Source organism: Herpailurus yagouaroundi, unplaced genomic scaffold, assembly GCF_014898765.1.
Source record: "Herpailurus yagouaroundi ecotype Mexico unplaced genomic scaffold, PumYag 189, whole genome shotgun sequence".
In the NCBI taxonomy this organism is placed as follows: Eukaryota; Metazoa; Chordata; class Mammalia; order Carnivora; family Felidae; genus Herpailurus; species Herpailurus yagouaroundi.
The window spans coordinates 17,849,602-17,874,935 of NW_024412420.1; the positions used below are offsets into that span (position 1 = coordinate 17,849,602).

At 46.0% G+C, this 25,334-nt stretch overlaps 1 long non-coding RNA gene across 4 annotated transcripts in view; it reads right to left on the bottom strand.

Moving 5' to 3' along the window:
* LOC121045105 (uncharacterized) overlaps positions 1-25,334 on the bottom strand; it is a 100,488-nt gene that overhangs the window by 61,832 nt on the left and 13,322 nt on the right. The window contains exon 3 of one of the 4 annotated variants that reach the window (XR_005797589.1): positions 11,228-11,307. The exons of the other annotated variants lie outside the window; for them this stretch is intronic. This is a non-coding gene — a long non-coding RNA (uncharacterized LOC121045105). Of the gene's footprint in view, positions 1-11,227; positions 11,308-25,334 lie in introns of those variants that run through there. 4 annotated transcript variants of the gene reach the window in all.

Below are 25,334 nucleotides of genomic sequence, written 5' to 3' on the forward strand. Positions count from 1 at the left end.
AGAGACAGAGCATGAACGGGGGAGGGTCAGAGAGAGGGAGACACAGAATCCGAAACAGGCTCCAGGCTCCGAGCTGTCAGCACAGAGTCCGACGCGGGGCTCGAACTCACAGACCGAGAGATCGTGACCTGAGCCGAAGTCGGCCGCTCAACCGACTGAGCCACCCAGGCGCCCCCCAAATTCCCCATCTAAGTGACCCTAGACTCCCTGCCCCCTCAACCTTGGGCAGGCGGAGCTCAAGTGCGCGTACCCTCAGACCTGAGGGGTTGTCAAGGGTTGGCTGTTTGTGGGTGTGAGTAGGGCTTGCACACATGGGCCACGGAGGTGTCCCTGCCAGAGCAGAGCAGAAAGGAATTGCTGGTGGAAACAAGGTGGGTAGGTGAGAGGTGGAGCGGCCCCACCCTGTTCCAGTGCAAAACTCCAAAGTCATTATGAAAGTGGATTTGTCAAGGTAAGAGGATAGGATCTATCTTATTTACATTTGTTCACTTGATTTGTACCTCTTAAATATTTAGAAATTTTGTTTGTGGGCTTTTATTTGTACTCTTGTCCCATGCCCCGCAAACGTTAGGGGCAGGCCTGCTTACAGGGATGGTGAATGGAAGGATAGAAGTTACCAGCGCGGTGTAGACCAGTCTGATCTATTTGCTGCCATTGAATTTCCACCCTGTGTACCTTTCTCCTGCTCCTCCCGCCACGGACGCCTGCCCATCCATTAAATGACTCTCCTCTCTCCATAGTCTTCAGTGATCCCTACTGCCCTTGGTGGCCTCTCTCTCCTCCAAACTGTGACTTTTACTGCCAGTACCAGTCTGTGGGCCCTCACCCACACGGCCTGCATCAGCCCTCCAAAAGCTATTTTGTGCCATAATCTAACTTTTAGTGTGTGTGCACACGCGCTCATGTACCATGTCCTGGGAACTGTGTTATCAGTGTTTTTCTCTTCTTTTCTTTTTAAAAAATATTTGTTTTTGAGACACACACACACACACACACACACACTCACACACACACAGAGTGTGAGCAGGGGAGGGGCAGAAAGAGAAGAAGACACAGAATCTGAAGCAGGCTCCAGGCCCTGAGCTGTCAGCACAGAGCCCGACATGGGGCTCCAACTCACAGACTGTGAGATCATGACCTGAGCCGAAGTCAGACGCTTAACTGAGCCACCCAGGTGCGCCATCAGTGTTTTCCTTTTTTGTTGTTTATTTATTTAATTTCACACGCGTGAGAGAGAGACCGTGCAGAGCAGGGGAGAGGGGTGGAGAGAGAGGGAGAGAGAATCCCAGATAGGCTCCATGCTTAGTGAAGAACCAGAAGCAGGGCTTGATCTCATGAGCCGTGAGATCATGACCTGAGCCAAAATAAGGAGTCGGACATTTAACTGGCTGAGCCATCCAGGTTCCCCCTGTAAGTGTTTCAATAGCACTGTCAGTGTATTATTTTACTTTTCCAGTTCCTTATAGTGTTAGGCTTGGGAAAGAATGGTTGTGAAGTTAGCCAAAGACTTAGGGTTGATGCTGGCCCTGCCCCTTATTAGCTATATGACCCTGAGCAAGTTAACCACTCTGAGTCTCAGATTTCTCATATATAAAACAGGATAATAAGGCCTGCTTGGCAGGGTGTTATGAACATAAGAGGTAATATATATAAAGGGCCTGACAAAGTAGGCAGTCAATAAAATGTTAACCATAATAATTATATTCTTGCACATAATATATTAATAGTTTACATTTTTATGTGCCTATTATATTGTTAATATAACAATTATAATTATGTATTATTAAAGGCCTTACATAAATTAAACAATTGAATGGGATGATCAGGAGGCCTGAGAAGCCTAAGGCAATGGACATGGAATCCTGACTCGAGGCTTTTCTGACTGGGAGAGACCGAGGAAGCCTCCGCCTGAGCTGCTTTGGGGAGGTGATTCCTGGAACCCGTGGTTCCTCCCTGGGCATTTGGCATAGGAGTGAGCAGTACAGGGCTCAGATTTAATCCTTCCACGTGGCTAAAGCCTCTTGACCCTGGGCACTTCATTGAGCCATGCCAGCCACACCCTTGGCACAAGCCCATCTCTGCCCCGCTCACAGAGGCAGCTGCGCACCAGGCACCGCCTCCATCTGCTGCAGAGTTGGCCAGTCTTCCCAAGTGGCTCCCCTGCTAGGACACATCCCGGAGTGCCTGCCTGTGAGAAACCATGGGAACGGAGGGCTGGGGGAATAGGAGACACTGGATCCCAGCTCCCAGGACCACCCACCCTGACCTCCTCCCCTATGATTATTAAACACATATTTCCGAGGGATTAGCAACTATGCCAGGGATGTTGATCGCTAAGTCTCAGTCAAACCAATGGTTTTAATCACTAGCTGCAGCCACATTAACATTATTAACTAATGAACAGCCTGCTAAGTTGGGGGTGGGTACAGAGTGAGGGGTTGGGGTGAAAAGGGAGGCACCTGCTGTATGACTGAGCCAAGGGGCCACCCTGGGAGAGTGGTTCAAAACTGCACCCTCCCCCCCCCCCCCATAATTAGGAGACAAGCTCCTTAGGGGACTGAAGACATTGGTTTGAGGATAGGGAGCCTGTGTCCAGGCATTCTGGATTACCCTCAATTAGGCTCCCTGTGGGAATGTCACGGAGCAGGGAGCTCGCCTATCTATGCTTGGCCAAGTTTCTAGACGGGGGTTCCCTGTAAAGACCTTGCTCTTGGCTCACCAGTGTGTGCAAAAGTGCAGGAGATTCAGACTCAGCCCTTCCCATCATCCCACAGCAGAGGTGATTGCTAAGTCCACTCCTAGTCTTACCTCCCTCTCTCCCAGCCAGGCTACTGTTCTGTTTTTTAGCAAGCAACTGTAAATTATTAGCCAATGGGAGAAAACTGGCCACTGGCTCACTCAGGTTCCCTTTGTCTGGGAGCATTGAGAGAGCAGATGGGAAGTTAAGAAAGCAGGAAGGGCACAGCCCAAGAAAATGATAGGAGGAGAAAACAGAGGCAGCTGAGGTGGTGGAGGGAGAACAGAAACTGGGGAGAGTCTCGAGACCCCTCTGGCCCCTAGGAACCCCCTAGGAAAGAAGGTAGTCAACTCAGAGTAGACTTGTCCTTATAGATCATGTTTGGAAACTTTTGTGTTTAACAACTGGTTACTGAAGACTTGGGCCTGTTACCTGTTCTCACGCCTCTCTCCCCAGCTCTCTCTCTCCCCTTCCCTGGGTTTCTTTGCTTCCTTTGTTCCTGCCCTAGTGAATGGCTAAGCCCTGGAGTTGGTTTCCACTTCACCTGGTGCAGATTTTTTTTTCCTTGGGAGACTCCTGGGAGCTCTGCCCCCACCCAGGCCATGGGCTCTGCACGCTTGCTAAGAGCCCCTATGGAGCAAGCTCACCTGGATAGAGAGTATCTCCTCTTCTCTGGGTGCACACCTGTGCTAGGCACTGAGGAACAAGTCACAGAAAAAGGGGACCAACTAGAACCTGCAGGAATTCAGAAGTAAGAAAGGTGCAGATTCCAGAGCCAAATGGAGCCCAGTATAAGTTCAAACAGCTGGGTGCACATTCAGCCAATCAGATTAAAAGAAAAAGGGGTGAGGTGCCTGGGTGGCTCAGTTGGTTGAGTGACTCTTGATTTTGGCTCAGGGCGTGATCTCTTGGTTTGTGAGATCGAGTCCTGTGTCGGCCTCCAGGCTCTGTGTGCTGACAGAGCAAACCTGCTTGGAATTTTCTTTCTCCCTCTCTCTCTCTGCCTCTCCCCTGCTCATGCTGCTCCCCTCCCCATCTCAAAACAAAACAAAAACCAAAAAAACCTTAAAAAAGAAAAGCAGGGGCACCTGGGTGGCTCAGTGGGTTAAGCATCCAACTCTTAGTTTCGGCTCAGGTCATGATCTCATGGTTTTGTGGGTTCGAGCCCCACGTTGGGCTCTGTGCTGACAGTGCAAAACCTGCTTGGGATTGTCCCTCTGTCTCTCTCTCTGCCCCTCCCCTGCTCATGCTATCTTCGTCTCTCTCTAAATAAATAAATAAATAAATAAACTTAAAAAAGAAAGAAAGAAAAGCAAGGCGGGGAAGGCTCTTCTGAGGAGAGGATGGTGAGGTGGACAGTGGAGAGTTGTGTGCTTGGAGTGAGCCCATGGGTTCTAAGATGAGGGCTGGTATGGGCAGAGGGGGGATGTGGCCTAGACTTGACCCCTGGAAGCCCAGACTAAAATGTCTGGCACAAATTTGACGGGAATGGAGGCTCCTCTGTGGGGCCCTGGACAGGGAAGAAGCAGCCTCTCTTTCTGCACCAGGTAGAGGCAGCCATAGGAGAGATAGTGTCCTGGGGGCAACTGCTATGGAAACTGTCCTGTCACTCTCCCCCAGGCAACCTGATGTCTCTGAGACCCAAAGGCCCTAGCAGCCCCTCCCGTCCCCGCCCCCCCCCAAGGCACAGTCGGTGACAGAGAACCATCTCCGAAATAAACACCCTCTAAGAACAACAACCCCCAGAAACTCCAAATGACTTTGATGTCGGGGCCAAGGGTTTTGACTAAACAAACTGGGAGCGATTTAGGCCGAACGCTGGCGCTGGCGGCCTGCTGAGGCGGCTGCACTAGGGAATTGATCAGGCCACCAGAAGCTAGTAGGGGACTCTACCCTCCCTGTGTGCTCCCTCCCCGCCCCCCCAACCAGCCACCTGGGAACCTCAGAAACCAGTCCCGAGAGGCATAGCTGTGTGCATGTTCCCCAGTTTCCTCCTTCCTCCCGCCAGAGGGGCTGGACCATCTAAGGACACCAAGTCCACCCAGCGAATGCGGGGCTATGAAGAGCACAGTCAGGCCTTGTCCTCCTCATCTCTTCCCACACAAGCCCCCAGAGCACACATCCACTGCCCTTCATTTCCAGCATGTCTTCTCCCCAGCTAGTCCTTATTTCCAATGTCTCTATAAGGAACAGCTCATTCTGGGAATGAATCCTGCCCCCATCTGAAAAGTCCTCAGCCCTGCAACAGCCACCTTGCTCTGGCACTGACATTGGCACTGCTCGGAGCATCATTGATTTCCTCCTTAAAGGGTGGCCTCTGTGAGGGCAGGAACTATGACTTGTCCATCTCTGCATCCCCTCTGATATCTGGCATAGTGTCTGATGAAGGTAGCTAGGAAGTACGTTTGGTGAGTGAGCAAATAAATTACCACTTGGGGGACTCATGGGGGGGGTTAAAGTCCTTGCTCTACCATAAGGTCATTTCCTCTGCAAAAAACAATTCTCAGCTCACAAGTGGTGTTATATACATACATACATACATACATACATACATACATACATACATTAAACTGTTGATACCAAATGTGTGTGAAGTGCCCAGCCCAGGGGTGGAGCCTGCAGCAGGTATATCATGACCGGCCATAACTGCTGTTATGATTTAGGCTGCGTCCCAACTGGTCTGTATCTCATTTGTAGCAAAAAGAACCTACATTTGTGAATGTGCATAGAGAGGCTTAGACGAAAGGGGCTTGATTCAGACAGGAAGGTAATAGCAGCTCCCTCCCTTGCCCAACCTTGCAAGTGCAGAGAAAGCAGAGCTGTTCTGGTATGTGATGCCTTTCTCCATTAGACAGATGGGGGGAACTGGGGCTTATCTGTACCCCTGAAAAGAGACCCTCTGCCCTGTAAGAAGATTCCCCTTTGCTCTTTCCTCTGACTGTCCTCCGGCTGTTTCTATCCCTCATAGCCTCTTGCTGAAGGCCATCTGCCTTCCTGCCTTTTTTTTTTTTTTTTTTAATCTTAATTACTGTTTTACATTTAATCGCTAAGTCTTGAGTAATAAGATCCAAAAAGAACTACTGAGGTCTCCCCAGGCTAGGCTGACTCTCACAAAGGAAAATAAAACAAGGCAGCCACTCACAGAGACCCAGACACACACTTACACACTTTCTTACACAGATACACACATGCAAGGTCCAGTACACTAACAAAGAAGTACAAGGGAAACAGGCAGATCACACAAACACATATGTACACATTTAGATATACACACATACTGTCTCAAACACAAGCGCGCACACACACACACACACACACACACACACACAGTACCAACAAAGAAACCCCAACAAAGTAGCTCGCGCACATGGACTCACAGGAGGCCCGATGACTATACTTTAAGCTTCACCTCCCAACCCAAGCCCAAAAATCTGTCTCCAATTATCTGGCCCGTGTTGGGAGCAACAGGAAATCCAGAGCTGCCTCTGTCTTCTGGGGGAGATGCCGGGATTTCAGCCATTTCTCCATCGTTGGATAACAAAAGACTTCTGGCCTTGTGTCTTTCTCCCTGCTTCCAAGTCAGCTGGGGCTAGAAGGGTGTGGGTGGGGGCTGGAGGGGGTGCAAAACTAAGCCTAAGAACATCTTGACTAAGAACAGCTTGGCGAGCCTGGGAAAGGGGCCAGGGGTTTATACGCCCTGAGTATGAGCCTTTCCAACTTTGCCCAAAATAATGAATAGGGCACTGGCTTGGGTCAAGAATAGGGGCCTACAGTGGCGACCTTGGAATCAATAATGACCCTAGACACCAGCCTCATAAGGTGGACAACGCAGCATAGTGGAACAACCACCAGACTTGTGATCAGACCTGGGCTCCAGTCCCAAATCTGTAGTGAGCCGGCTGCCAGTGATCTCACTTCTCAGAGCCTCACTTAGAAAATGGAGGTAGTACCAGTGACCACCTTATAGAATGTGAGTGGGGCCAAGAACTTGTGTAGCTGGGGAAAGTGACCACGCAGGTGTTCTTACTGGCTATGGGATGGTCTCCCAACCATCCGACCTCCCCCTAAAATAGGAAGCTCTCCTTGTCTTCTCCAGATGCACTGGCTATTCCCATAGAAGAGAAAATACTGTTTTGAGAAACCTGGTTCTACTTCTTCATCCCCATTCCCTGATTAGATGGAGCGGCTCTCACCATCTAGTAGCTGTCCCACTTGACTGCATAGCCCACACTCCAACACGTCCAGTCCCTGTGTTCCTCATGTCAAAGACAGTGGCTTGGAGCGGTGGAAAGGCCACTGAATTGGGGGTCTTTCCTGTTTCCTAACCCAAAGGCAGTTTCCCCTAATTCAGCCCAGCCTTAACTTCCTTGGGCAATGGACACTCTCTCCACATAGCTTTGTATGGAGGAGTGTTAGAAATTGTGACCACAGGGGCACCTGGCTGGCTCAGTGGGAAGAGCCTGAGACTCTTGATCTTGGGGTGGTGGGTTCAGGCCCCATGTTGGGTGTAGAGATTACTTAAAAATAAAACCTTAAAAAAAAAACAAAGAAAGAAATCATGCCCACATATATGTGATGGTTCCCACAAGGGCTTTAAGGAAGGAGCTTCAGAAAGACACTTGACATGACCCCAGTCCCCTCTCTGTGGCTTCAGCACTCTGTAGGATTTGCAGTTGGGAACACACTCTCTATGAAATAATGTTTAACTGTTTTAGTCAAAAGTTCCTCTATGGGACGTGGGTTCCTAGAGACCAAACTTTGTCTCCCCCATCAGACAGGGAGTTCCGGGTCATGCTCTCAACATTCCAGTCAGGTCCCAGCCGTGGCATGTGAGGAGAGCGGGACTGTGTGCTGTGCTAGAAGGGCAGAGGGTCTTCATTGGGTACCCCCTCCTCAGCCTGTGGAAAGGAACAAGTTTACTCTTTTTCTTTTTAAGTTCTTATTTCTTTATTTTGAGAGAGAGAGACCACACACACACACACACACACACACACACACACACACACGAGGGGGTGAGGGGGGGAGAGAGAATCCCAAGCAGGCTCAGCGCTGTCAGAACAGAGCTCAATGTGGGGCTCGAACTCAGGAACGGTGAGATCATGACCTGAGCCAAAATCAAGAGTTGGATGCTTAACTGACTGAGCCACCCAGGTGCCCCTCAACATTTGATTTTTTAACATAGGATTTTTAACATGGTATTCCCAATGTGGGGGCAAGGAGTGTGAAACAGTCCAGTTCTGGAATTAACAGGTCCCAACTCTGCTTGTCCAACCTGGCCCTCAGAGGATTGCTCAGAGCGGCCCTCGTCCGAGCGGCCCTCCTTTGAAGGCCAGGCTGAGAGGTTCAGTTTTCCAGACTGCGGCGGGAGTGAGTCACGGTCTAACAATGTGATCTGTCAAGTGCTGCAGCTCCCTGGGCTGGTCTTGCCCACAACCTCTTGCCGCCTGGATTCTTCCTGGGCGTTCCTCAATCTTGCAAAACGTGGAGATCATGCTGGCAGCTTTTCTGTGTACTCCCCACCATCCCCAGAGCCAGTTTACTTTTGGTACAGCAGACCTAATAAGGGCACCCAGCCAAAGAGATGGGCCCGAGGTGGGAAATGCTGGAATTATGGGGCACCTTTTCCAGAATTTGAGTCCTGACTCAGAGAATTAAGAATTAGGGCAGAGGGAGAGCAGGAAAAGAAACTGAGGTCTAGTGTGGCAAAGTAGACCAGACGGGCATGGCATTTACTACAAGAGGTTAAGAGTGTCTGTATAGTAAAAACCACTGAACGGTATACTTTATGTTTTTTTTAATGTTTATTTCCTTATTATGAGAGGGAGAGATAGAGAGCGAGGAGAGGAGGGGCAGAGAGAGGGGGAGACGAACCCTAAGCAGATTGCGCACCATCAGCCTGGGAGCCCAACGCAGGGCTTGAACTCATGAACCATGAGATCATGACCTGAGCTGAAATCAAGAGTCAAACAAACAACCAACTGAGCTACCCAGGTGCCCTAAACTGTACACTTTAAAAGTGTGAACTTTGTGATATGTATATTATATATATCAATACAACTGGTTTGTGGGTTTTTTTTAAATGAGTGAGTCGGCAGTAGGTAACTCTGTCCCCACAGGGAGGTAATGCTGGTTGTGTGGGGTGAATAGGGATTAGGATAAGATGTTTAGAAGGACCCGGCTGCCTCCAGGTTTGAGTGAATCTGGGACTAAAGCAGTGGGACCTATGCAGAGGGTGAGGTTGGGACAAGTCCCCACTCATGGAGATCCAAGGCCCGTCCAGAATTTGTCAGCCCTACTACGAAGCCTTCAACCTCCATATTGGACACCCTGGAACACCACCATCCAAGTGACCCCTTCCACTGATTCAGAGAACACCGTACAGTTTCCCAACAACGTTGAGACCCACCCAGAGCAAACTAAGTATGCATTTAACCTCATTTAGGGCTTATTATTACATCTTCACTCTTTTTTTTCTTCTGCTTTTAACTCTCATCTTTAATTTATGCTACTTTGCATCTTCTGTATCTTGTAAGCCTCTGTAAACCCATCGCACAGCAAGGCAGGATATAAATAACATTTTGAAAATAAAATTTACAGGGGCGCCTGGGTGACTCAGTTGGTTAAGCGTCCAACTTTGGCTCAGGTCATGCTCTCGCAGTTCGTGAGTTTGCGCCCCGCATCGGGCTCTCTGCTATCAGCCTGCTTTGGATCCTCTGTCCCCTTCCCTCTCTGTCCCTCCCCCACTTGTGCACGTGCATGCTTTCTCTCAAAAATAAATAAACTTAAAAATACGTATAATTTGCAAAACGCTCTCATGTACATTTTTTCTTTTGGTGCTCAGAACAGTCCATGTGGAAGGTAAAGGTAAAGCTATTGCTATTTTTAGGCCGAGAGAGACTGAGGGACCTGGTCAAGCCATTGAATGGTGGAGTATGAACCAAAACTCGTGCTCAAACTCTGAGGTACCACTCTGTCCTCTGAAGAAGGCACCATAAGAAAGCCCTGGAGAAGGACCAGGTTGACTTCTTGTGGCCTTGCCAGTGCACACATCACCACCCAACATTGCTGACAGGCCTTTTAACAGAGAAGCATCTGTGCCTGTCTGCCTCAGGGGAAGGAGAGAGATGGCTTTCCATTTCTCCTTCCAAGAACTCAAAGTGAACAAATGCTCCTCCTTCCAACAGACATATTCACCACGCTCCCTTCACTCCGAAAAAGGGCAAACAGGACACTATTCTCCCAAGCCCTAGGCACAGGGTCCTGCTGTTCTCTGTAGGGCTGATAGGATTTCCTCACTTTACTGGGGTGGCTCTGCTTTAAGATCCCTTTCAGAAGAGGGTCTACAGGGATGGCTGCAGCGGTTGTGGAAATGGGTCCCAAACTCTTCTCATTTCTCAAACTCAAAGTAGGAAAGAAAACAGGCCACACGTCAAGGAAAGCCTGCTCTCTAACAAACATTGACCAACTGTAGGTGACCCAAAGATGGGTCACACAGTCTCTGCTTTCCAGTCTTCAGTTTGAGGTGCGGCAGGAATGAGGATGTCAGCAGACATGAGTTATGAGAGAAATATAAACAACAAAGCCCGACTAAGGAGCTGAGCTGGAAATCTGGGGGATCTGAATAGGAGTCTTTGGGGCCAATTACATTTGGAAAGGACCCAGAAGGATATGTAAATTTATCTTCTTTCTAGAAACTTATTACCCTTACTTTTTAAACAAAGGGCGGGGTGGGGGGAGAGACAGAGAGAGAGAGAGAGAGATTGAAGCAGGCATAAGTGATGGAAGGGGAGCAAAGAGGAAGGTGTTCTAGGCACAGGAGGCCCTGCAGGGGCAGAAGCACAGGGATGGAATGTAGGCGCACTTGAGAAGCATTGAGTAATTCAGTTTGATTGGAGCATGAGGTAGTGGAAAGGACTGGAAAGGTAGACCAGAGCCATATCACCACGGGGGCCCCTAAATTCCAAGCTAAGGAATTTGCACTTCATTTAGTAGGCCACAGGGAACCTCCACAAGTGACTGGATTACCAGTGTGCTTTAGGAGAGAAACTCCAGCAGTCGTGCGTGGGATGAACTAGAGGTAGAGGTCCTGTTAGCTCAGCTACTAGAGAATGATGCAGGCCTTCATACAGACGCCACGCTTGGGTATTGGAGGGCAGGAAGATATTCATTCAAAAGTCCCATGTCTTGATCCCATCTTTATTCAGAGGACAGATACAAAGATGAACAAAGACGCCAGCCCTAAGCTGATTCATATATAGCCTTATGGAGAAAGCAAGTAAAGGAGCAGCTAAACTGTAACAGGGTTAAGTGCATCACAGGGTCAAGTGCTCTGGGACTGCAAAAAAAGGGGGAGTTGAGAAACGGTTCAGAGGTTTCCCATGTAGAAAAGAACACCGATCCTAACATCTTTTTCTTCCCCACTTTCATCTAAATAGTACTGCTCATAGATGCATTTATGTTTAGCTGACATCTAATCTGAGGAAGTTTCAACCGGCCACTTGTTGAGCAAATAACACCCCTGAACGCAGACAAGTGTCCAGGTACCTGCTCTTTGTTCATCTTCCTCACACCTAGAGGGGAAGGATGGGAAAACTGAAGCAGTGACTGACCCATTGGACTGGATGGTGTGTGAAGCCCCAGGTCTCAGGGCTAATTCTGACCTTAAGACACGTCCCCACCTCTCAGCTTTGCTTAATTGGGTTACAGGAATTAGTCTTGAGAACAGAGAAAAGGCAAGAAACCACATTCTCCTCACTCTTAAGCCTCTAAAGAAGAGGTCAAGTGAGGTCGCCCCTGCTTGACCTGGTGAGGATGGCCAAGCAAGGAAAATGGCTGCTTGGGAGACATGATAAGGCAGGCCAGCATGGGACAGGCAGAAAAGACTGTGAAAGTCAGACCAGGGACAGCGGGAGGAGAAGATGCCCCAACATGGTGCCTGGCACATGGGAGACACCTGCTAATTAATTACAGATTGCATGAATGAATCCCAGAGGTCGGGGGTTCCTCATTTCAAGAGAAATGTAATTATAACCGTGGTGAAACCATCTTTCACCTATGGGAAAGGCAAAGATCAGAAGTCTTGATAAGATTCTGTGTTAGTGAGGGTGTAGGAAACATACCCTCCAATGCCCTGCTGATGCAGCCATAAACAGGCAGCTTCTGTGCAAGGCAATTTAGCAGTATTGATCAGTATTACAAATGTGTGTAATTTGTATTGAGGCAAGCAATCTCATTTCTGCGAACTTATCCTGCAGATACGCACGTGTGCAAAGTGACCTACGTACAGTGTATTTATCTGCAGCTTTGCTTGTAATGGTACAAGATAGAAAATAATAGGGATCTGGTTAAATTGATTATGGTTTATCCATTCAATTCAATACAGGTATTATGAATTATGACGAGGACTGATCTGCTACATAAATTACCCCCAGAAGCTACAGGAAAAATAGTGTGCATAGTATGGTACCATTTGCATGAGCAGTAAAAAACAACGTGTGCATGTTTGTATGCTATCATTTGTGTGGGAAGAAGAATACATATTTGCTTACATAAGCACAGAATATCTCTAGAAAGAAACACTAGAAAACTTCCTGGGTTTGCCCCCCAGGATGATGAGCTGGGTAACTGGGGAGCAGGTACCTTGTATACTCATTTTTACCTTTAAAATTTTGTACTATGTACAAGTAGTGCATAAAAAAAACTTTTTTTTTTTTTTAATATAAACAAATTAAAAAGAAAGGAACAGTCAGGGAAGCTTCTGGTTGTTTCCTCCAGCAGGGGCTCCCAGGGCAGCACGTCCCTGTGTGCTAGTCTATAGCACCCCCTGGTGCTGTCTGTGAGCACGCACTGCGCAGAGAAGGTGTGGGGGTGACAGGGCAGGGGATTCTTTGAGGAACACTGGGGTTTCTTTTTAAAAAAAAAAAAGAGAGAGGAAAGGATAGTGTACAATATTGGAGCCGGAGGAGACTCAGAAAGGACAGTGGCATCAGAGATGTAGCGGGAGAGGCGCTGGGAACGAGCGGTCCTGGGTTCGAGTCCTGACTCTGTCCTCACCCCCTGTGTGCCCTTGGACACATGACCCTCTTAGTAAGTCTCAGCTCTTACCCCATAAACTGCTCTGATAATATCTACCTCTAGGGTTGTTTTGAAGATCAAATAGGGTATGGAGTATGAACAGTGCTTTAGGATTGGAAAAGAGCTATAAAAATCTAGGGGATTATTTTTTAACTAGCCCCTCTCGTTTTATGAGGAAATAAGAGGTAGTATAGGGCAGTGGTTAAGACAAGGACTCCGCAGCCAGAACTGCTGCACTTGGAAGCCCCGTTTTACCACCCACTGGCTTGGGTGATCTAGGGACAATTACTTAAATTGGAGACCTCCATTTTTTGTCTGTCAAATAGTGTTCATAATAACATTCTCAGGGTGCCTGGGTGGCTCAGCCGGTTAAGCATCTAACTCGGACTCAGGCAGTGATCTCACAGTGAGTTCGATCCCTGCTTTGGGCTCTCTGCTGTCAACATGGCACCCACTTCGGATCTTCTATTTCCCTCTCTCTGTGTTCCTCCCCCACTCTCTCTCTCAAAAATAAATAAACATTAAAAAAAACAACATTCTTGTAGGGTTGTTGTGAGGATTAAGTGAGTAAACACATGTGAAGCATTTGCACACAAAAAGTGCTGAGTAAGCATCTGCTATTATTGACTTCTAATATATCCAATGCTTATGTCCCTTTTGTAGGTGCTTGATAAATGTGAGCGAGTCTTACCATTTTATATGTGAGGAAATTGAGGCTATGAGAGGAGATGTGCCTCGTTCAAGCTATCCAACTAATGAGTAGTAATAATTCTCCCTCTAAAGAACCTTAGACATCTCCTGGACATAAGTGCTCTAGTTCAGAGGGCATTTCCAGGTGGGGGTGTGTTTCTTAATCCCTGCAACCGGAAGTAAAATTGGACTGGAAGGGGGATGGGAGAAGGGAGGGCCATGAGGAAGAAAAGCTTTCTTAGGGGAAAGATATGGAGAACAGGGCTTGTGGGGAGACAAGAGGCGGGCCGGGTCAGGGTCTATGAGAATTTAGCAACGAGATGTAGCACAAATAGGAAACTGAGTGTGAACTTGGGGTACAGGACACTGGGAGGGCTTTAGTGGAGAGGCTCAAGGACAGGGGATTTTCAGCCAAGTTCTTGGTAGGGAGGAAGTGAGAACATGATAATGACCATCCTCAGCGTGAATAAATACTTCCCGAGACAGGCAATATGGTGTGGTGGGAAGTGCACTAACAACTATTTATCGATCGTCTGTGATGTGCCAGGCTATCAAGCAAACACAGAGAGTTAACAGACTGCTCTCTGCTCACTGGGTGCCCTAAGGCAGATTACTATACTTTGAGCCTCTATTTTCCCAACAGACATAGTAATACTTACTGGTGGGTTCTCATGGCAGATGAAGTTAGGCGACAATGAATGTGAAAACTACCACAGTGCCTGATACCCTGAGGGCACTCACAAACATGGAGTTGAGCATCTCTTTGTAAGGCACTGAGTCAGGTACTGTGAGGGAGACAAGAAGCCTGAGATGGGAATCCTGTGGCCAAAGGGCTTGGAGTCTAGTTGGAGAAACAGGACACATGGAAGATTTAAAAACAAAACCAACAAAGGTCACCATTTATACGTTCCAAGGACTGGAAATGAGCAGGTGAACGGTTTGAGGAATGAGCACCCACCAAGGGCTGAACTGCTGAAGGAGGTTCCCCGAAGACATGTGAGTGAGACCTTCTGGGACCTAATAAAGTTGAGAAGAAGGAAATGCGGCCTGATGGAGAGCAGAGTAACGGTGCAGGGGTGCAGGACGAGAAAGGAGTGACGGCACAAGTGCTGACTGAGCGCCCGCACTGGGGTCAGTCGCCACGCCAAGGCTCTCTCCGACCTCATCTTACTGGGTCCTCACTGCAGCTTGTGAGGTGCACATCTCTCTCCCTATTCTATACATGAGAAATGTTGAGAATCAAGGAGGTTAAGTAACTTACTAACAGTCATGCTTCATAAATGGAAAGTCAAAATTCAAACCCAGAACTCTGGCCACAAAATCCACGGAAAGGGACTAAAGTTGGCGACATGAGGCTAAGGAAATCCACATTTTACTCACATTCCTTCACTCATTCAACTACTATTTAGTGAGTGTTTACTATGTGTGAGGTATTGTGCTAAGCGCTGGCTGGGCTACTGTGAACGGAACAGATCCCTGCCCTAATGAGACTTTATGGCTTGGAAGCCAGGCAGCTTTTAAATAAGTCCACAGCCGAATAAGTGCTATGAAGGAAACAAAACGAGAGGGTGTTATGAGACAGAACAATGCAGGCCCTCAATAGGCTGGGAGGTCAGCCTCTCTGAGTAAGTCACGTTTAAGCTGAAGCCTGAAAAATGAGTAGCACTGGTTTGTGTGTGTGTGAGGGAGACAGAATCCCGAGCAAGAGGGGCTTTCCCGGTAAAAGTAATAGAAAATATGAAGGCCCAAAGGAAGAAACTAGAGATCATGTGGAGGAGCCTTGGGAAGGAAGAGGGTGCCGAGGTGAGGCTGGGGAGTGGCACAAGCCACATCTCACAGGTCCACAGACACCACATTAAGAACTTCAGACTTGACCCTCAGGGCAATGAGGAATCGGTGACTGGTTTTAAGCAGGAGAGTGACATGATCCAATTGACTTCTGAGAAAGATCAGTCTGCGACGCTGTGTGGGACAGGACTGAAGTGGCTAAGAGTGGAAGCAGCAGCAGCGAACTGCAGTTGCCTCAGAAGAAGGCTGGCGACAGCTTGGATGGGGGTGGAAGTGTGTCTCAGGAGTGGAGAGGTGAGGTCTTGAGGACAAACTGCTTATGAAGAGGGTAAGGAGAGTGTTTGTCAAGGTTCACCCTGAGGTCTGGAAGTGCCATTTTGGAGATGGGAAAGTCTGAAGGAGGAGCAGATTTGGGGCAGCGGGGGTGAACCAGGAGTTTACAGCACTGTGGGCAAAGGGAAGGTGGGGATATGATTTGAGGTTATTCAATCCTGTTATAGAAAAGAAATAAGTAGGTAGTTTTTAAAACATGAGCGAAACATTTTAAGATGTTTTAAGTATAGGTGAGTAGCTAGTAAGCAACATGTTTGTTAGACCTAGGCCGAGGTCAAGTAGAGCATGTGTGGTAGGACTAAGAGATGACTAATATTCACAAGACGCCTGCGTATTAAATAGTCATGGGACATTAAATGCGTAAAAGTTACTAAATAGTTATGACATCCTAAACATGCATAAGATACATAAGGCACTAAATATACCAAAGGTAATAATATTCAGGATAGACTATATGTACATGAGGACTCAATGTTCATAAGGTGTTTTTTTGTTTTTGTTTTTAAGTAGGCTTCATGCCCAGCATGGAGCCCAACATGGGGCTTGAACTCATGGCCCTGAGATCAAGACCTGAGCTGAGATCGAGTCGGATGCTTAACTGACTGAGCCCCCCAGGCGCCCCACATGAGGTTTTAATATGACACTTTGGTGACATCTACTCTTGTATGATCCCTGTCTACTCTGCCGAGATATACAAATATACTCATGGCTGCTCAGGAGGCTAAATAGCAAGTTACAGCTATGGCCCCGCATGCTTGTTCATATGTTTGCCACTGGCCCCCAGTGCACTTTCATTCTGTGGGTCCCCTAGCTTGAATTATAAGGACTCTGGTCCTTAAAACTTCAACAGAGAAGCCTGATGCAGCACAGAGAGATACAGAATATATAGACACTGCATGCCCCAAAACTCAGGTAGTGTGTTCCTTCCACCCTGCTTGTACACTACCCTAAGTTGATAAAGTAGTCCCATCCCTCTCCTTCCCCTTGTTTCTTGCTATGTGTTTTAATTTGACTTAATAAACCATACGATTTGAGCATTTCAACTCAATCTATGCATCCTTTCTATTTTGCAACCTTAGAGATAGCTCACTTGGTCATGAACTTGGGAAGCTACCATTGCAGTAAGCTGATTTCCCACACAACAGAAGTCACGGGCATATTTTTTGCAGTGAAGGTAGCATGTTTCAAGTGGTGTTTTGGAAAGATGATGTGGCAGCTGAGTGTGGCATGGATTGAAGCAGAGAGACCGAAGGTAGAACTGAGGCAATAGTCCTGGCTGGAAACTCTGAGACCCTAACTCAGGGTGGGAGCACTCAGAATAAAAAGATGGGGTGGACTTTAAGAAACATTATAAGGGGAACATCAGCAGGATTTGTGATATACTGGATTTCAGGAAGACCTTGTGGATGGAGTCAAAGACCTTTCAGAATTTCAAATGTGGAGAGCTAAGGGAGTGCTAGATCCACTGAATCGAATGGGGAGAAACAGGAAGAACTGGCTTGGAGATGAAAACTGTTAGGTTTTAAACCAGTTGGTTGCAGGTGCTCAGGGGGCCATGCGGCTGGAGATACCTTAACCTGGTTAATTCCAACAATGGCCTTGGCATTGACCGATCCTTCTCTCTATCCCTTACATCCATGTAGTCTCCAAGTTCTGATGAAAATGTCTCATATCTGTCTCTTGCTTTCTCGTCATGTTTACACTAGGGCCATGTCTCCAGTTCAGGTTCTAGTCCTTACATCTCAGATTCTGACAATAACCCTCTAGCTGGTGCCCTCTCACACACATCTTTTTCAACTTGTTAAAAAAGGAGGCTCTGGGGCGCCTGGGTGGCTCAGTCGGTTGAGCATCCGACTTCGGCTCCGGTCATGATCTCACCATCCGTGAGTTCAAGCCCTGCGTCGGGCTCTGTGCCGACAGCTCAGAGCCTGGAGCCTGCTTCAGATTCTGTGTCTTCCTCTCTCTCTGCCCCTCCCCCGCTCATGCTCTGTCTCTCTCACTCTCCAAAATGAATAAATGTTAAAAAAAATTTTTTTAAAAAGGAGGCTCCACGCCCAACATGGAGCCCAATGCAGAGGTGGAACTCAAAACCCTGAGATCAAGAACTGAGCTGAGTGAGACCAAGAGTCGGACACTTAACTGACTGAGCCACCCAGGCGTCGCTCAGACATCTTGACATTGAAACATTCCGCTTCTGCAAGGCAAAGAGGGTCATGGTGGGGGACGTTTAATTAATTGATCCAAATGTACAACATGGCTTGATATGCCTTTTCTCCTTTTGGTGCCACTGTGGATGGCTAGGGAGAAGAATCAACCTGGTTCTGTTTTCCCCCATGCCAAGCACTGGATCTAGGAGAGTTGAGAGGACTGAGGAGCTTTGTTGCACTCAAAGCAACTGGTCTCCAAGTCTGCTGTTGATGATTTACTATTGTGGAGGGCACACAGGCCAGAAGAGATGGGCAATGTCCTGCAGCCACATCCGAGTAAGGACACCACATGGCTGTGGGGGATGGTAATGACGGCAAAGTACCTGGCAAATAGCTGTCCCACATTTTGTCAGTTTGGGGTTTGGGCATGGGGAATGTAAGATGAGGATGTGGCAGGGAAGAGTCACCCCAGAAATGGAGTAGTAACAAGTTTCCATAGTAGAAGGGGTCAGAGTTAGGGGCAGGCAGGGAAGGCAGCTGAGTAAGTTGTGGGGACAAAAACTCAAATCCTGAGTAGAGAGTAAAGGATGGAAGGAACGAACCATGGGTTAAACAAGCAAGAGGTCAAATCTAAGGGTCCTAGGGCAGAAAGGAAAAAGCAGGTAGCATAGCGTGGGTAGACAGACAAAGCAAATATAGTCTGAGAAATCAAGTGTCAGGGAGCAGGAACCCAGGCTGGGAAACTGGAAAGCAACCAGTGAGGCACCAGGCACAGGGCTGAACCTTAAGCGTCAGAAAAGAGCAGCAAAAATGCAGCCAAAACCATTACAAGTCAAGGGGTCTCCGTTTCCCAACTAGAACCAGACCCATTTCAGGATGTGTGTTTCTTATAACTTGATGATGGTTGTCCCATTATCATCCTATCTTTTGCCTGGCCAAGGATGTTTCTGAGGCTTACAGAAACAACCATGAATATATTCCTACTATTTCTCCCTATGCTGGTCTGAGTCCAATGATCACTTAGTCATTCCTTTGGGAATGAAATCAGCCTGCTTGTCTCCTGGGGTGAGAAGGCTAGGAGGAGGATAGGGAAGAGACATTTGGAGCTCCCAGGTCTGTGGCTCACTGCAGATGAGCTTGAGATCTGAGAAACCTCTCCATGCAAGCAAGACATCTGGAAGTTTAAAAAAAATTTTTTTTTCAACGTTTATTTATTTTTGGGACAGAGAGAGACAGAGCATGAATGGGGGAGGGGCAGAGAGAGAGGGAGACACAGAATCGGAAACAGGCTCCAGGCTCTGAGCCATCAGCCCAGAGCCCAACGCGGGGCTCGAACTCACAGACCGCGAGATCGTGACCTGGCTGAAGTCGGACGCTTAACCGACTACGCCACCCAGGCGCCCCAACACCCAAAACCTGGAAGTTTTAAAGAGGTCTGATGTGGATTTTGTGGGAGCCAATTCTTCCCTACCTTACCAATCAGGCATCAGCCATCTCTGCATTCCCTGAGGACAGAAGAAAAACGGGTGCAAAGTGACCTATTTGACAATGTTTTCAAAGCGTTCTTCAATCAGTTCACTATCATTTACTATTTTATCAAATCACTAGAATGCAAGAACCAAAAGCTGAGGTTGAGCCCCAGCTCAGCCTTAGCTGAGTGGTCTCAGGCAAATTACCTTGTCTCTCTGGGCCTCATTTTGCTTATCTGGAAAATGAGGAAATAGGAATTAATGATTCCTAAGTTTCCTTCCAGCATTAAGGGTTTTTAGTCTCCGTGCTCCACCCATCCCCCCATCCTCCAGAGCACACTTATACTCAGCACAGGGAACTGGATCCTGTTATTACTAAATGAATGTATGTCAGAAATCCAGGCTGAAAAGGGGTCATCTGTATAAACATACAGTTATTCATGTTAGTTCTCATCTAACATCCCTTGAAGGAGAAGTTTTGTTTTGTTTTGTTTTGTTTTGTTTTGTTTTAATCTTTAACGTTTATTTCCTTATTTTGAGAGAGGGAGAGAGAGAGAATCCTAAGCAAGCTCTGCACTGTCAGCACAGAGCCCGGTGTGGGGCTCGATCTCACAAATCGTGAGCTCATGCCCTGAGCTGAGATCAAGAGTCAGACGCTTAAACGACTGAGCCACCCAGGCGCCCTGAAGTCTCATAGCCATTTTAAAAATTGCCAGTCCACTTGACCTAATTTGTTCATTATCATCACTTATTATCTCTCTAAAGTCTTTAGTATGCATCTAAATGATGATAATGGCTTACTAGTTTATAGCAAATTGGAAACACGTCACAAAACCACACAAGCAGGTGGGAAAGATGCTGTCATTAAATAACCCCCTGCTTCTTTTAAACAGATGAAGAAATTTACCAGGACCAAGTGATGATATTGTCCAGTCACAAAGGTCGCAAGAGCTGCCAAGTGGCATTACTGCATCCTGAACCCGTGCCTCTCACTTCCATATGTAGGGCCTCTGTTCTCTGAGAACACGCATCCAGGACTACACGTCCCAGAGCTGGCTGTCTTTCTGCAACTGTGAAGGGCAGGTTGGGCTGGTATGGCCCACTTCTTGGAATTTGCTGAAATACCCCAACCCCACCCTGCCATACTCAGAAGCCCACCTAGTCTTTGTCCCATATATTTTCCTTTCTACTTTAAAATGTGAGTCTCCTCTCCAGGAAAGCCAATCCGTATATTTCTGATTCGTTTACACTAAATTTCTCCAAAGTGCTCTCTGACATCCCCAAGCTTCATACATTTTTCTAGAAGAAAAGAGGTAGATGCTACATGTGGGATGACTGAGAAGAGATGAAGCTCCCAGGATTCCTCCCTTTAGGAAAATGATGTCTCCCATCCCTATGGTGGTTGCTGTGCCTGGCTTTGACTCCACACACCAGCTCCAGCTCCAGCCAAGGTGACAGTTTTAACACCTGGGCCAGCCAGCATGGGACTCCATCCAGAACACAGAACATAATAAAGCAAGAAATGAACTTGATCCTTGATAGCTTGGCCAGGGCATGAAGTAAGGTTGTGAGACAAGCACATTCCTTCAAGACAAACCTGACTATAACAATGAATGTAGGGGCGCCTGGGTGGCTCAGTCGGTTAAGCCTCCGACTTCAGCTCAGGTCATGATCTCATGGCTCGTGAGTTCAAGCCCCACATCAGGCTTTGTGCTGACAGCTCAGAGCCTGGAGCCTGTCTTGGGTTCTGTGTCTCCATCTGTCTCTGCCCCTTCCTTGCTCATACTCTGTCTCTGTCTCTCTCTCAGAAATAAACAAACATTAAAAAAAAAAAAACAATTAATGTAAAAACATTCGTTGGGATAATGTGATGGGTAGCCCTTGATGGAGAGACTATATGGACACAATGAAGCATGGTAGAAGGTGCAGGGTAGAACCCTAACCTGGGTTCAAAGTGTGGATCCGACATTAAACCCAGGGACTTTAAGCAAATTATTTCATCTCAGTGAATATCATCAGAAAACCTCCACCCCAGAAGATTGTTGTAAGAATTTTTCAGTGAGTTAATGTGTATGACAGGACAATTAATAGGCACTTAATAGATGGCAGCTAGTAGTATATTATCTGAAAGTAAAATGCTGTATGTTGAATTCCCTCTTAATTCCCATTTAAGTCATGCACCACGCAGTCTCCTGACACCCCACTAAATCCAATATGGAAGTTTTGATAACAATCAATCAACAATATTTTAATGAGACCGTGACTGTGTAAAGCTAGTGCCAGATGCTATGAGGGTGGACTGGAGGAAAAAAAAGTAGCCGGTTTACAAGGTGGTTGAGGAGACATAACACAAGTCACAGATGCTTAAGAAAAATCACAAAGCAATTTAGCAGTAGATTAAAAGAATCCGAGCCGAGTCTTGGGCTACTGGGGACGTAGAAGTAAGCTTGGGGGATACAGAGGCATTCCTTAATCACGAAAGGCTTCTCAGGCACCTGGGTGGCTAAGTCATTAAGCATCTGACTTCAGCTCAGGTCATGATCTCGCAGTTTGTGAGTTTGAGTCCCACACTGGGTGAGCACAAGCCCAACTTTGGGTAAAAAAACATGAGCCCCACTGTGGGTGAGCCCTGCTTCTCTCTCTCTCCCTCTCTCTCTCTCTGCCCCTCACTCCCTTGTGCCCCCTCTCTCTCAAAAAATAAATAAAATAAAATAAAATAAAATAAATGAAAGGAAAGGCTTCTCTATAATTCTGAACTTGGACTTGGATTTTTAAGCTTCCTTAACACATGGTGGATCTAAAGCCTGGGATTTTTTTTTTTTTTTCATTTACATCCAAGTTATTTAGCATATATTGCAATAATGATTTCAGGAGTAGAATCTAGTGACTTGAAGCCTGGGATTTTATAATAAAAGTTTAATTTTTTGTGTTCAAAATTTGTGTGTGTGGTGGGGGTGGGGTGGGGAAAAACTGTTTCGTGGGTATGAAGTTTCCCTCTTAGGGTAATTAAAATGTTTTGGAACCAGATAGAAGCGATGGTTGCACAACAATGTGAATGTACTAAATGCCCCTGAATTGTCCACTTTAAAATGGTTAACTTGGGGCACCTAGGTGGTTCAGTTGGTTAAGGATCCAACTCTTGATTTCAGCTCAGGGTCTTGAGATGAAGCCCCGCGTTGGGCTCCATGCTAAGTGTTAATCCTACTTTAAATTAAAAAAAAAAAAAAAAAAAAAAAAAGGTTAACTTTATATTGCATGAATTTCACCTCAATTTAAAAACTTGTGGAGGGGTGCCTGGGTGGCTCAGTCAGTTGAGTGTCCAACTCTTGATTTCAGCTTAGGTCATGATCCCGGGGTCATGGGATCGAGCCCCGCATTGGGGCTCTCTCTCTCTCTTTGCCCCTCTCTCCCTCTTGCTCTGTCTAAAACAAAAAATAAAAATAAAAAAACTTGTGGAAATAAAAATATTTTTTAAAGGAGTAGTCCTACCAGATATAAGAAAATATCTTTAAGCTACAGAAATTAAAACATTGTGTTATTGGCACAGGAACAGATGACAAATCGAGGGGACACAATGGAGTCCAAAAGTAGACTCAAGTGTGTTTGGAAAATTAGTGTACACTTAATTAGACAGTTAAGGGGCACCTGGATGGCTCAGTCGGTTAAGCGTCCAACTTTGGCTTAGGTCATGATCTCACAGCTGGTGAGTTCAAGGCCCGCGTTGGGCTCTGTGCTGACAGCTCAGAGCCTGGAGCCTGCTTCAGATTCTGTGTCTCCCTCTCTCTCTGCCCTACCCCTGCTTGCTCTCTGTCTCTCAACAATAAATACATGTTTAAAAAAATTAGTTAAAATCAGTGGGGGCAAGATGGACTGCTCAATAAAGGCTGTTGGAACGAGTGGCTGACTATTTTGGGAAAAAAATTAAGTTGGACCCATACCTCACAGTTCATACCAAAATGGATTCCAGATGGATTAAAGAATTAAATGTAGAAGAATGGAAGCGGGAGAGTACGAGAAAGAAAATATGGTAGTACTTTGTATAATCCTGGGGTGATGAGGGATTTTTACAGGCTTGACATGAAGCCCTTGAACCAAAAAGGAAAAGATTGATAAATTTGACTCCACACATAAAACATACAAACAGAAGCAACTTCTGTATATTCTGTATGGCAAAAGTTACTATAAACAAGGTTGAATGACAAGTAAGTTGGGAAAATACTGGCAACTCTTATGACAGATAACTAATTTCTCCAATACATGAAGTACTTTTACAAGTTAAAAAGAGAAAGTCAATTACTTCTATTTAAAATGAGCATAAGAATGGATAGTATATAAAAGAAAAGCTGAAGGGTATATGGGTGGCTTAGTTGGTTAAGCGTCTGACTCTTGGTTTTGGCTCAGGTCATAATCTCACAGTTCATGAGATGGAGCCCTGCATCAGGTTCTGTGCTGCTTGGTATTCTCTTTCTCTCTCTCTCTCTCTCTCTCTCTCTGCCCCTCCCCTGCTCACACACACACACACTCTCTCTCTCAAAATATATAAACTTAAAAAAAAATACTTGTAAAAAAAAAAAAAGAAAAGCTGAATGGTCAATAGACATATAAGAAGATATTTAACTTAATTAGTAATTAAAGAAATACAAATAAAATGAACAAGGAGATTATATTTATTCTTTACCAAATTAATAAAAGAAGAAATATATGATACCCAGATAATAGATCCTCTCTGCACTTTTGGTAAAGATATAAAATGGTGTAACTTTCCTGGAGGGCATTTTGTCTCATGTATCAACATATTAAGTGAACTTAATCTTCAAAGCGCCTGGGTGGCTCAGTCGGTTAAGTGTCTGACTTCGGCTCAGGTCATAATCTTGCCGTTCGTGAGTTTGAGCCCCATGTCGGGCTCTGTGCTGATGGCTTGGAGCCTGGAGTATGCTCTGGATTCTGTGTCTCCCTCTCTCTCTGCCTCTCCCCTGCTCATGCTCTGTCTCTCTCTGTCTCTCAAAAATAAATAAATGTTAAAAAAATTTAAATTAACATAATCTTTATAAGACAAGTGAACAAAAATAATAGGTAAAAATTGGGGGGGGGGTGGAATCCAGAATGTTAATCAATAGAAGATAGGTCCATACTACTGGATTATTCTGCAGTCATTAAAAAAAATACACACTTTGGGGTGCCTCACTGGCTTAGCTGGTTAAGCATCTGACTCTGGATTTTGTCTCAGGTCATGATCTCACAGTCTGTGGGTTCAAAGCTCACGCTGACAGCATGAAGCCTGTTTGGAATTCTCTCTCTCCCTCTCTCTCTGCCCATCCCCTGCTCATGCTCATTCTCTCTCAAAATAAATGAAAGAAAGAAAGAAAGAAAGAAAGAAAGAAAGAAAGAAAGAAAATACTTTGATAATGTCTCATGATATATTGTTGGTTGAAAATAGTAAGTTGCAGAATCACATTATACTATAGTATCACCTCATTTTTTGAAAAAAAAAAAACATATTATTTACTTTTGTTTGTATCAAAAGTAAAAAAGTCTGGAATAGGGTGCCTGGGTGGTTCAGTTGGTTAAGCGTCTAACTCTTGATTTTGGCTCAGGTCATGATCTCATGGTTGTGGGATCAAGCCTTAAGTTGGGTTCTGTTCTGGGCGTGGAGCCTACTTAGGATTTTCTCTTTCCCTTTCCCTCTGCCTCTCCCCAGCTCACACACGTGACTTCTCTCTCTCTCTCAAAAAAAAAAAAAAAAAAAAAAAATGTCTGGAAGGATACATACCAAACTATTAATAGTAGATACTCTTAGAAGGGAGTGAAGAAACTAGGGGGAAGAAACTTACATTTTATTTTGCACATTTCTGTAGTGTTTTCAAATGTTTTAAAGCAAGTGTATATTACTTTTATAATCAAATAAAACAAATTTGAGAATTAATTATAAATTATAGAAAATTTGCATAAGAGAATATTTCAAAGGAATATATATCATATATACTATTATATAATGTATATATAATATATACTGTATGTGTGTATATATATATATATACACATATGTATGTATATATATATACACATATGTATGTATATATATATATATACACATAT